This window comes from Giraffa tippelskirchi, chromosome X (assembly GCF_054371585.1).
Source record: "Giraffa tippelskirchi isolate mGirTip1 chromosome X, T2T-mGirTip1v1.2.pri, whole genome shotgun sequence".
NCBI classification, from domain to species: Eukaryota; Metazoa; Chordata; class Mammalia; order Artiodactyla; family Giraffidae; genus Giraffa; species Giraffa tippelskirchi.
In genome coordinates, this window is record NC_137289.1 from 131,838,082 (window position 1) to 131,851,332 (window position 13,251).

The window sequence follows — 13,251 nt, forward strand, 5'->3', positions numbered from 1 at the left end:
AAATTGGCCACACTTGGACACCAGTTTTTGCTTTTTAGGCTACCTCTGAGCTACAGAGGCTGGGGGAGTCTATAAATGTGGTCCACATTTTCAAATACCCTAACTATTAACAGTTGAAGCCACTTTGTCAAATTATTTCCATGGCAGCTGAATTTCACAGGAGATTAAGCGTCTGGCAGGAGATTAACTAGATGAAACATCTAGTGCATGATTTTTAAATATTGCACACAACTCTGCCAGGGTAAATACAGTCTAAAATTTTATTGTATTATTCCTTCCAAGGTCACAAGGTTAAAAGTACATCAACACAAACAAGAACCTGCTGTATAGTACAAGGAACTATATTCAGTGTCTTGTACTAACCTATAATGGAAAGGAAAATCTGAAAAAGAATATATACATAAAACTGAATCACTTTGTTATATACCTAAAACACTGTAAATCAACTATATTTAAAAAAAAACAAACAAATAGGATAATGCAGTAGTAAGTGTGGGAAGTTGGTAACTGGACGAAAAACTTAGGTGCTGATCTTTCTTTTCCTTTCTTTTTCCAGTTCCAAATATCTATCTTTAAAGTTCACAAAGTATCCTTTGTCTGTTTGGAGAGAATTTTAAACTTACAGAAGAGATGCAAGAATGAAACCAAAAACATCTTCACAGCCCCCAGTCAGATACATCAATTGTTAACATTACTTCCCTAAAGCATTTGAGTGTAGGCTGTGCACATCAGGATCTTGTACACATGAATGTTTCAGTGTGTATTTCCTAAGGGTGAGAACATACTGATACACAACCACAGCACAATTATAAAACTCAGGAAACTTAATACCTTTATAACGTAAATATATAATACAGAATCTGTCCTCAGTTTTTGCCGTATATCCTAATAACTCTCACCAGGGTCATTGATATCCAGTTTATATATATCCTAGGTAAATTTTTAGAACAATAGGCAGATACTTATATATTTTCTTATTTTCCTTTTTTGTTTTGCAAAATGCAGCATACTATCCATACTTCTTTTGCACTTTGTTTTTATTTCACAATAGACACTGGAGACTACTTATCCATTTACAAACGTATGAAATGCTTTATTTTTTCCATATCATTTCAATTTTAGAATAAGTGTCGCCAAAGTGAGCACTAAACAAGGTGTTTTATGAGAGGGCAATAATTGTATAGGATAGTACTAGTTAAAGTGGCTTCATGGACTAGTGGATTGATATGGGTACCCTGATGGCTCAGATGATAAAGAATCTGCCTGAAATGCAGGAGACCTGGGTTTAATCCCTGGGTTGGGAAGAGCCCCTAGAGAAGAAAATGGCAACCCACTCCAGTATTCTTGCCTGGAGAATTCCATGAACAGAGGAGCTTGGTGGGCTACAGTCCATGAGGTCGAAAGAGTCAGAGACGACTGAGTAACTTTATTACCAGTCCTCAAAGAGACAAGGATACAAATTGAAAGTAAGTGTACTTACAAATTTTCCTTAGTAATTTAGCAATGCAGTTTGATGTCTATCGAATCAAATAATCTTTTTTAAAACTCAGATTGTATCTTCTATCTTTGTTATTTTATTTTTCTAGTGATTCATTTTTATTGTACATGATAAGTTTCAAATTAAAAAGACACGTCTTCTGCTACTGTTTAAGGGGAACTGTGTGTTAAAAGAGAAGAAAAAGAAGCTTAAAAGTACATATTCTTCCAGAAGTAATTTTAGTAGAAAGTAATGTAGAAGTGTGAAGTGTTAGTCGCTCAGTCGTGCCTGACTCTTTGCAATCCCATGGACTGCAGCCCACTAGGCTCCTCTGTCCTTGAGATTTTCCAGGCAAGAATACTGGAGTGGGTAGCCATTTCCTTCTCCAGGGGATCTTCCTGACCCAGGGATCGAACCCAGGTCTCCTGCACTGCAGGCAGATTCTTTACCGAATGATCTATGAGGGAAGCCTGAAAGTAATGTAAGTAGTATATTAAATGAGCCAAGGTGATAGATATTGAAAATGCAAACATTTAATTTAGTTCAATTTAACATACCATCTTCTATATATGGAAGATAGGATACGTGTCCTGATTTTTAAGGGAAACTAGCAGTAAGCAATGGAAAGAATATCAGTAGGTCTCAAGTTCAAATCACAGCCTCACCACTCCACCAGCTCAGAATGAATGATTACTTTCTTTGAGATTCAGTTCCTTCTTCTAGAAAATAGGGGGAAATTATCAAATTCACTTAATCGTTGTAAGGATAAAAAGTCTTTATGTTCCAAATTAATATCTGTAGATATGATTTATTTGCAGATTTTTTTCACCATTATTTTTAGTGTCTTCAGAAGAAGAATCCTTCAGAAGTTTAGACTGGCCAACTAGCTCCCACTGAGTTCAAGCTGGATTCCTTCACTAACATGTACCATTGCAAAGCTCCCTTGTGAATTATCCGATTAATGCTTGGTGAGCACCAGCCTGAATAAGAAGGTGGTATGAGAGGACACCAAATGAAGGACTGAATCTAAACATATATTTTTAGATCAACATGCTAAGACAAAGAGTCAAAGTATTGATCCTTTTGGACTGTGGTGCTGGAGAAGACTCTTGAGCGTCCCTTGGACTGTTAGATCAAACCAGTCAATCTTAAAGGAAATCAACCCTGAATATTCATTGGAAGGACTGATGCTGAAGCTGAAGTTCCAATACTTTGGCCACCTGGTGCAAAGAGCTGACTCATTGGAAAAGACTCTGATTCTGGGAAAGATTGAAGGCAGGAGGAGAAGGGGACAACAGTGGATGAGATGGTTGGATGGCATCACCGACTTGATGGACATACGAGTTTGAGCAAGCTCCGGGAGTTGGTGATGGACAGGGAAGCCTGGCGAGCTGCAGTCCATGGAGTCGCAAAGAGTTCGACATGACTTATTGACTGGACAACAGCAAGCCAGAGATCAAGTTGATATAATTCATATTCAGGCAAATGAGCTGATGGTATAGTTTTCTTGCTTTTCTAAATATACATTTCCAGAGCAACCTTGAAAACTTTTTAATCAAAGTTTCTGAGGTATCTAGTGATAAACAAGAAACCATTGCAGGGGGGAAAAAAGGTACCTCAGAATAAGAGTCCCTCTTGAAATTCTTATTACAGTTCCTCATCTGCCCATTTTTAATATAAATATAATGTCTTCATTTCCTTGCCTCTTCAAAAACTGCTTTTCTGGCATCCAAACTGATTTTGAGATTGAGTTTCCATTTAAAAAGCCTAAATTGGAAGTTCTCATGGAAGCAGAGCACAAATAGAAGCTCAAACTTGAAAGCTGCCTGGGCCCCTGTTGAACAGCTACGGAAGCGAGGGTGGCGGGCGTCTGGGCTGCAGCTCTTGCCCAGCAGTGCCTTGCTGCTCTGCCTGCTGCGGTCAGCAATTCTCTGTTGATGGCTAGTCCACAGGCAGTTTTTGGTCCTTTTAAAAGGCTAATTTAAGGATTTTATTTTTGAGAGCAATCTGGTTGCATATATAGTCTCCAAGGCTTACTGGCGTTTCAAAGAGCAAGGGGCAAGAAATCAACATCACTGTCTTCATTCTTAAGCATGCCACTGGTCTGTGTGTTGTCCATCAAGGATACTGGGTTTCTGTTAGCTGACACAAATTGTGTGTGTGTGTGTGTGTGTGTGTGTGTGTACTGGAAAGGACAAAAGTGACAGACAAGACGAGGTAGATGAGATGTTAATTGGAGGACCTGGAAACAAAAAAATTCCAGAAAGAAGATATTCAAAATAGCAATTTTAGTGGTAGGATGTTGCAATAGTGGCCCACAATGTGATGCCTCTCCCTCTGTACCTTTTGGCCTTCCCCTCTCACACAATCTCTGGGCTGCATCACGTGACTTGCTTTGGTCCTTGGGAGATTTGAAAAATGCTTGTGAATCAAGACTTTTCCTTTTGTTGGAAACTGCTGCCATGTGAAACTGCTTGCCATGTGCCAAGCCTGGGCTAGTCTGCTGGGAGATGAGAGACCCAGAGCACAGTTGTTCCCTATCACCCTGACTGACGGCCAGCCCGCCCTGAAAACAGGACCACACAGCGGTTGTGATTCAGTCACTCGACCCCATGGACTGCAGCCCACCAGGCTTGCAGCCACACAATGGACCTGCATCTAAATGCAGATGCTTGAGGAAGCCCAGGTAAGACCAAAAGAAAAAAAAAAAACATTGCTTACACGTAAGGACAAATGCTACATGACCCCAGTTATATGATACATCTGAAATAGTCAAACTGTATCAGCAGAGAGGAGAATGCAGCTATGGTGGTGGGGAGGGGGGTGGAGGCATTAATCAGAGCTTACACAGTTTTAGTTATACAAGACCAGTAACTCAGCGAGTACAGAGCCTATAATTAACAACACTGTATTGAAGGACTTTCCCGGTGGTCCAGCGGTTAAGAATCCGCCAGCCAATGCAGGGGACATGGGGGTTAAGAATCCGCCAGCCAATGCAGGGGACATGGGTTTGATTCCTGGTCCAGTAAGATTGCACATGCCTTGGGGCAACTACTGATGCCCCGGCACTCTAAACCCTGTGCTCCACAACAAGAGGAGCTACGGCAAAGAAAAGCCCATGCACCACAGCTAGAGAGTAGCCCCTGCTCACCACAACTAGAGAGAAGCCTGCACACAGTAATGAAGACCCAGCGCAGCATAAACAAACAAACAATATGGTATTGTATACTGAAAATTTTGCTGAGGATATATCTTACATTAAGTGTACTTACCACTATAAACATATGTATAAATATATAATATTTTTAAAAAAACTGAAGAGGGCAGAAGGAAAAAATATTTACCCAGCTTGGCCTGGCCCAGATTTCCAACTTACAGCATCATGAGTCAAATTAATGGTTGTTGTCTTAAACTCGTACGTTTTAGGCGGCTTTGTTACACAGCACTACCTAATACAAACCCATTTCAGTTTTGTTTCTTAAAAGCATTAGATAAATGTAAAATGATAGTTTTCTTATGTTTCTAATGTCAGTATTACTGCCTATTGTAGAAGTGCTGAAAAGAAAAATCACTTCTATTCACTATAGCAAGTGAAAGTTATAGCCACCTATTTTCACTTCTCTGAAGACTTTAATACCATTATCTTAAAGGGCTTCCCTGGTGGCTCAGATGGTAAAGAACCCGCCTGCAATGTGGGAGACCTGGGTTCGATCCTTGGGTTGGGAAGATCCCCTGGAAGAGGGAACGGCAACCCACTCCAGTATTCTTGCCTGGAGAATCCCCATGGACAGAGGAGCCTGGTGGGCTACAGTCCACGGGGTCGCAAAGAGTCGGACATGACTGAGTGACTGAGCACAGCAAAGGTTGTGAAGGGGAGCAGAATCTGTCATCCCAAAATATGCCACTTGGGCATAAGGATGATTTTGAACTAGATGGTCAAAACCAAGAAGACTCAGGAAAAGCTCCTCACCTCCCCCTCATCTGCCTAAATTTACATTTGAAAAAGGCCCTGTACTAGGAAGAGAGCTATTATCAGAGATTCCTTTTAACCTAAGAAACTTCCTTGTGTAACAGGGCAACCTTTGTTTTCCAAACATCTCCTCTTCCAAAAGGCTTCCTTTCCTTTGCATTCCCAGACCCCTTCTTTGTTAGTTTGAATGGCATTTGAGCCTCAAATTACCTTGCTGCTCTTTGGGTTTCCTATTTTCATGGGGCTCCCATAATTATCAGGGCTTTCCTGGTGGCTCAGACAGTAAAGAGTCTGCCTGCAATGCAAGAGACCTGGGTTCACGAAGATCCCCTGAAGAAGGGAATGGCTGGCTACCCATTCTAGCATTCTTGCCTGAGAAATCCCATGGACAGAGGAGCCTGGTGGGCTACAGTCCGTGGGGTCTCAAAGAGTCGGACACAGCTTGGCGACTAAACAGAAACAACAACAAATTATTAGATCAGCCCAAGAACCTAGAAGGGAAGAAGGGAAACATTTTCCATCCCTACAATTTCAAGTGTTGAGTCTTTAATGTTACACTGAAATAACTTATGAAAGATACTTCGTACAGGCCCTGGAACATATTAGGCTCTCAGATAATACTTGTTTAGAAAAGGGAAACACTGAACAAGGACAATAAAATACATAATTAGGCAACTCAAAGATTAACGATCAATGCCACGTCGAGGGAAAGGCTTTCAAATGCAAAATTTCATAAGACAGAAAGTATCTTGCAATCTTGTCAACTCCTGCAGTCCAATAGAAAGCCACTGAAGAAGTCATTTCAAAGATCTAAGAGGAAAAGCCCTGTGCAGGAAAGGTTTAAAATGAGGTCTTTAATTTACTCCCCACCTGCCAGATGAATAAATGATATTGCCTGAACCTCCTTATAAACAGGCCAATGATATAGCCAGCAGATCTTTAAAATGTAAATAAATGTAGAATTTGTGGGCTTGTGAGATACAGCCACCTGGAGACGAGTAGTCCGGTAAGCTGTAATTAATAAGCATATTTTTACCTTTATGACCTATTTCTTCATATGCCATTAGTTAATAAATGTTATAGACCAAATATGCCTCTCAGACACTACCGACCAAATATCCATTTCAGACATCCAACAAAATTCCCTCCAAATTTTATGTTCCTATAACAGTTCTAAACACATACGTATCACATCTCATTATGATGATTGTCTATATATCTTGATTCCCCACTAGACATGAATTTCTCAAGTACAGGAAGTGTATCTTTTGTAACCCCATGGACTGTAGCCTGCCAGGCTCCTCTGTCCATGGGATTTCCCAGGCAAGAATACCAGAGTAGATTGCCATCTCCTTCTCCGGGGGATCTTCCTCACTCAGAAATTGAAACCATGTCTCCTACATTGACAGGCAGATTCTTTACCACTGAGCCACCAGGAAAACCATTTGGTTGTATACCCTCATCAAAATACCTCATAGCCAGTGGACATTTAATAAATATGTTTAATTCAATTAAATAACAGAAAGCTCCTCTTCATATTAGCAGTCGAGCAGAAATACTTCTAAAATATAACCACTAACATTTTAAAAGTGTTTCAAAGGAGCAGAAATGCATTTTAATGTAATCTTCAGGGTTAAGAAAGCCCTTTCTAATAATGAGCCCCAAAGCAAAAATTATAAAGGAAAAATATTCAGATTTGATAAGCTGAAAATTTTTAATGTTTTATGTATAAAGTACTACCACACAAAGAAATATAAAGGGCAAATGATAATCTGGGAAACATACTTAAAATACATACAACAGACCAAGGTGGGAGGGAACATTTTTATATAGGTAACTCCTGTAAATTAATTGCAAAAATAAACATTTCAATGGGAGAATGGACCAAAAAAATAAACAAGTAATTCATAAAACAAACAGACATAAAACATATGAAAAAAGTTTCAAAAAAACCTATGAGCAAGCAGAGAAATAATGAGAAACTTTTGTCCATCCAGATTAGCAAACATCAAACAGAATGATAAATTTTAACAGACATCTGAAAACATATCTGATATGGAAAAATGACAGAGAAGATTTGAGAAAGAAAAGTTAAAGAAAATCTAAGCCAGAGAAAATGTAACTTCACCTAAGTATTCTCCAGAAAAATATCTACTTCATTGACTACGCTAAAGCCTTTGACTGTGTAGATCACAAGAAACTGTGGAAAATTCTGAAAGAGATGAGAATATCTGACCACCTTACCTGCCTCCTGAGAAACCTGTATGCAGATCAAGAAGTAACAGTTAGAACTGGACATGGAACAACAGATTGGTTCAAAATTGTTAAAGGGGTATGTCAAGGCTGCATATTGTTGCCCTGATTATTTAACTTATATGCAGAGTACATCATACAAAATGCCACCTGGATGAATCCAAGCTGGAATCAAGATTGCTGGGAGAAATATCAATAACCTCAGATATGCAGATGATACCACCCTAATGGCAGAAAGTGAAGAGGAACTAAAGAGCCTCTTGATGAAGGTGAAAGAGGAGACTGAAAAGCTGGCGTAAAATTCAACATTCAAAAAACGAAGATCATGGCATCCGGTCACATCACCTCATGGCAAATAGATGAGGATAAAAATGGAAACAGTGGCAGATTTTATTTTCTTGAGCTCCAAAATCACTGTAGGTGGTGACTGCAGCAATTAAATTAAAAGATGCTTGCTCCTTGGAAGAAAAGCAATGACAAACCTAGACAGCTTATTGAAAAGCAGAGACATCTTTTGTCGACAAAAGTTTGTATAGTCAAAGCTATGGTTTTTCCAGTAGTCATATATGGATGACAGATTTGGGCCATAAAGAAGGCTAACACCAAAGAATTGATGCTTCAAATTGTGGTGCTGGAGAAGACTCTTGAGAGTCCCTTGGACTGCAAGGAGATCAAACCAGTCAATCCTAAAGGAAATCAACCCTGAATATTCATTGGCAGGACTGACGCTGAAGCTGAAGCTCCAATACTTAGGCTACCAGACTGGAAGAGCCGACTCATTGGAAAAGACCCTGATGCTGGGAAAGATTGAGGGCAGGAGGAGGAGACAACAGAGGACCAGATGGTTGGATTACATCATCAACTCAATGGACATGAATTTGATCAAACTCTGGGAGATAGTGAAGGACACGGAAGCCTGGTGTGCTGCAGTTCAAGTGGTTGCAAAGAGTTGGATATGACTCAGCAACTGAACAACAACAATGGCATTCATATATTTGATATTCATTTTCCTGTTGATAGACAACTGCTCTTTCAGGGTTAATTTTTACTATTACAAATAGAATGATGATGAACATTTTGGTTTAAGAGTCATGAAGCACAGGTACATAAGTATATATATACAAGAGAAATGACTAAATCATATACCATGTGTATATTCAAAGTTACTGATGTAAAATTTTCCAAAATGGTTGTATACAAATTATACTCGCACCAGTAAACCAGTCATGTCCCCATTGCTCATAATCCTTGCCAATACTTAACATCAGTATACATTTTACTTTTTGCCATTTTAATAGGTGTATACTATTATCTCATTGTTTAGTTTTAACTTACCTATCTGTAATCATCAAAGAAGTTTAGCACATTTTCATATGTGTAATAGCTATTTAAATTTCCTTTTTCAGAAATACCTGCTAAGCATTTGCTCATTTTCTATCAACTATTGACATGTAATTTGATCATTCAGCAAGACCACCAAACCTGCTCTCAATGTCACAGCTGTTTCTTCCAGACTGGCAAATGCTCTCAATTGAAAAACATAACTGAAGGTCACTTTTAACTTTCTGCATTCTCCACTTTCACTCATTTGGGCCTGGTGGTTCTTCACTAACTTATTTGCTCTCCAGTGTACTTAAGAGGTTTTTGTTGTGATTTATTTTTATTATTTTTAGTTGTCCTTAATTAGCCAGTTGGTCTGCTATCCTATGATTCCAAAAATAATAAATGTAGGCAATCTCTATGACTTAGTTGTGCTGATTTATTTTTCATACAGGGCTTTTTTGCCTGGGATCAATGTGTACAAAGATCATTCCGTGTAAAAACAAACTACATGGATTTCCACTACTGCCTACAAAAAAAGAGCTGCTGTAACAATTACTCTCCCATAATCAACAACGATAAAACTGAGAAAAAATATAAGAAATACGTGCTTTGCAGTATTAAACAACAGACAGCACAAGAATGTGATCCCTGTGAAAACGGAAATGAGATGAGCTCTATGACTGACTCAGCTCTCTGCCAGGAGGAAAGTTCCAAACTAATAAAGGGAGGGGGAACCAAACAATGTTTTTTAGTCTCAGTGAGTTGAGGAGACAAAAATGTAATTTGGAGAGGCTGAGGTGGCTAAAATTTGGGGAACAAAGTACCAAACTGGGATTCCCAGGAAGCCCAGTGGTGAAGAATCCACCTGCCAATGCAAGAGATGGGGGTTCGATCCCTAGGTTGGGAATATCCCCTAGAGGGGGAAATAGCAACCCACTCCAATATTCTTGCCTGCAGAATCCCATGGACAGAGGAGCATGGCAGGCTATAGTCCATGGGGTCACAAAGAGTCGGACTGGACTCAGTGACTAAACAACAATCAAACCAGAAAGTGCTACACAGATAACATCTTCTAGAAATCTTTGTGTTTGCCCTCTTGACTCTTTATGTGAATACTAATCTGAGTACACAGAAGACAAAATTCCCTGAGGCCAGGCAAAGAATAATTGCTACCAAAGAACAATTATGGGAGCTGACACACTAGAGGCTGAGAACTGTTCAATTACCTACAAGCCCAGAAGAAAAGACCTTGTTAAACACAAGAAAGTATTTGCTATAAACCCCGAAGGATTTAGTAGTGGGGCTAAACAAATTCTAGAAAAAAGGCAACTTTTAAGACCTGTCCAAAGAAAAACTTAAAACAAGCCTTTAAAGGATCAAGCAGATATGCAAATACCAAAACTGCCTGCCAGAACAAATCTAACACTTAACATAAAATCTTAAATGTCTGGAATTATTTAAAACATTAGTACTTATGTTAAAAAAGCAGAAAAGTATGACATATAACCAGAAGAAAAATAAATCAAAATAAGCAGATCTAGAAATAACAGAGATGGTAAAATTAATAGACAAGGACTTTTAAACAGTCATTATAAACATGCTCAAGAATTTTAAAGAGAATAGAACATAACTGAGAGGAGAAGATAAAATAATGAACAAGATGGGAATTCAGAAGATTAAAAATGCAGCATCTGAAATGAAAATTTAACTGGAGAGGATTAGCAGCAAATTAGACACTGCAGAATACAAGATGAATAAACTTGAATATGTGGCATCAGAAACTATTTTAAATGAAGCATAAAATGAAAAAGACTAAAAATAAACATAGTTTCATTGCTCTGTAGGACAATATCAAGAAGTGCCTAGCATCTGTGTAATAACAGCCATAGGAAGAATGGGGGATTGGTAAGTCAAAAATAATATCTGAAGTAATGATGGCCAACAATTTTTCAGTTAATTAAAATTATAAACCCACATATCCAAGAAGCTTAACAAGCCCAAAGAAAAAAACAAAGAAAATAACATGAAGTCATTTCATCAACTGATGGAAAATCATTGATAAAGAGAAAGTCAAGGGACTTCCTTGGTTGTCCGGGGGTTAAAGCTTCACCTGCCAATGCAAGGGGTGCATATTGGATCCTTGGTCAGGGAGCTAAGATCCCACAGACCTTGTGACCAAAAAAACCAAAATATAAAACAGAAACAATATTTCAACAAATTCAAAAAAGATTTTAAAAATGGTCCAGATCAAAAAAATCTTCAAAAAAAAAAGAGAGAGAAAGTAAAAAATCAGCTAGAGGAACAAAGTCACAAAATTCATTGACTTCTCATCTGAAATTATGCAAGGAAGAAGAAAATTAGATATTTTTTAAATGTGGGAAGAAAAAATATCAGTTTTGAATTCTAGGTACTATGAAAATATCCTTCAAAACTTAAGGTGAAATAAGAAAGGTAGCTCAGCTGGTAAAGAACCCACCTACAATGCAGGAGACCCTGGTTCAATTCCTGGGTTGGGAAGATTCCCCTGGAGAAGGGATAGGCTACCCACTCCAGTATTCTTGAGCTTCCCTGGTGGTTCAGACAGCAAAGAATCTGCCTGCAATGAGGGAGACCTGAGTTCAATCCCTAGGCTGGGAAGATTCCCTGGAAGAGGGCATGACAGCCCACTTCAGTATTCCTGCCCGGAGAATCCCCATGGACAGAGGCACCTGGTGGGCTACAGCCCATGGGGTCGCAAAGAGTGGGACATGACTGAGCAACTAAGCACACACATACACACAAGTAAATGTCATCAGACATACAAAACCTGAGAGAAATGATCACCAACAAACCCATACTACAGGAAAATGTTATCTCAGTTTTAGAGGCAGAAGGGAAAGAATAACAGATTAATTCTGTGATGGTTAATTTTGTATGTCAACTTGACTAGGCTTACCAGATGCTCAGATCTAGCTCGTTAAATATTTTTGGGTGTGTCTGTGAGGGTGTTTCCAGAAGAAGAGATGAGCATTTGAATCAGTACTGAGTAAAGACAAGCACTTTCACCAGAGCACATAGGCAGCATACAATCAGTTGAGGGCCTAAAAAGAATGAAGAGGCAGAGAAAGTGTGAATTCGCAATCTCTGCTAGAGCTGAGAAATCCATCTTCTGCCCTGGGACATTGGAGGTCCTGGTTCTCAGGCCTTTGGACTTGGACTGAATTAACCATAGGCTTTCCTGGGCTTCTAGCTAGCAGATGACAGATCATGGGACTTGTCGGCCTCCATGACGCAAGAGTAAATTCGAATAATAAATCTCCTCTTATATTTATATATCCTTGTGGTTCTGTGTCTCTCAGTTCAGTTCAGTTCAGTTGCTCAGTCATGTCCGACTCTTTGTAACCCCATGAACCGCAGCACACCAGGCCTCCTTGTCCATCACCAACTCCTGGAGTTTACCCAAACTCATGTCCATTGAGTGGGTGATGCCATCCAACTATATCATCCTCTGTCGTCCCCTTCTCTGTCATCCCTCAATCTTTCCAAGCATCAGGGTCTTTTCAGATGAGTCAGCTCTTCACATCAGGTGGCCAAAGTATTGGAGTTTCAGCTTCAACATGAGTCCTTCCAATGAACACCCAGGACTGATCTCCTTTAGGATGGACTGGTTGGATCTCCTTGCAGTCCAAGGGACTCTCAAGAGTCTTCTCCAACACCACAGTTCACAAGCATCAATTCTTCAGCGCTCAGCTTTCTTTAGAGTCCAACTCTGACATCCATACATGCCTACTGGAAAAACTATAGCCTTGACTAGATGGACCTTTGTTGGCAAAGTAATGTCTCTGCTTTTGAATATGCTGTCTAGGTTGGTCATAACTTTCCTTCCAAGGAGTAAGCGTCTTTTAATTTCATGGATGCAATCACCATCTGCAGTGATTTTGGAGCCCAGAAAAATAAAGTCAGCCACTGTTTCCACTGTTTCCCAATCTATCTGCCATGAAGTGATGGGACCAGATGCCATGATCTTAGTTTTCTGAATGTTGAGCTTGAAGCCAACTTTTTCACTCTCCTCTTTCACTTTCATCAAGAGGTTCTTTAGTTCTTCTTCACTTTCTGCCATAAGGGTGGTGTCATCTGCATATCTGAGATTATTGATATTTCTCCCGGCAATCTTGATTCCAGCTCGTGCTTCCTCCAGCCCAGCATTTCTCATGATGTACTCTGCATATAAGTTAAATAAGCAGAGTGA

At 39.4% G+C, this 13,251-nt stretch overlaps 1 long non-coding RNA gene across 1 annotated transcript in view; it reads right to left on the reverse strand.

Moving 5' to 3' along the window:
- Positions 1–13,251, reverse strand: part of LOC145535375 (uncharacterized) — a 354,077-nt gene that overhangs the window by 205,705 nt on the left and 135,121 nt on the right. The window lies entirely within an intron of this gene.